This window comes from Gallus gallus, chromosome 6 (assembly GCF_016699485.2).
Source record: "Gallus gallus isolate bGalGal1 chromosome 6, bGalGal1.mat.broiler.GRCg7b, whole genome shotgun sequence".
Lineage (NCBI taxonomy): Eukaryota > Metazoa > Chordata > Aves > Galliformes > Phasianidae > Gallus > Gallus gallus.
The window spans coordinates 21,793,664-21,794,138 of NC_052537.1; positions in this window are offsets into that span (position 1 = coordinate 21,793,664).

Here is a 475-nt window from a genome sequence, read left to right on the forward strand (position 1 = left end):
TTTCACTCCTCTGTTCATTTTTCTCTTTTCAGTTATTTTCTGTCCTCCCTTCCTCCTCCCCATTGCCTTTTCACCTCAAGAAAAAGGGCAATATTACGGCCCACAACCAGGTTACTTCCTCACCTGCTTCTCTGGTGACTGGAGCAGAAGAGAAAGATCTGTGGGTTTGGTGCTTGCTAGCCACTGGAAACAGGAAGGAACACTCCACTGACAGCTGAAGCAAATATGAGTCAGCCTGGAGAGGAATCATATACCAGTAGTTGGTAACAGCATGAAAGCAATTCCTTTTTGTATTCACCTGTATGCTTCGCTGCCTGCTGAAAATCAGGCTGCCAATTAAATATTCACTTCAGGGCAATAATGGAAAAGGAATTTTTATATGAAATCAGAGTTTAATAGTTATATATATTAAAACTCTTACAACTTCTGTTCTTCTTCAAGATTTCACACTTGATGCCATAGGAAAACAACACCG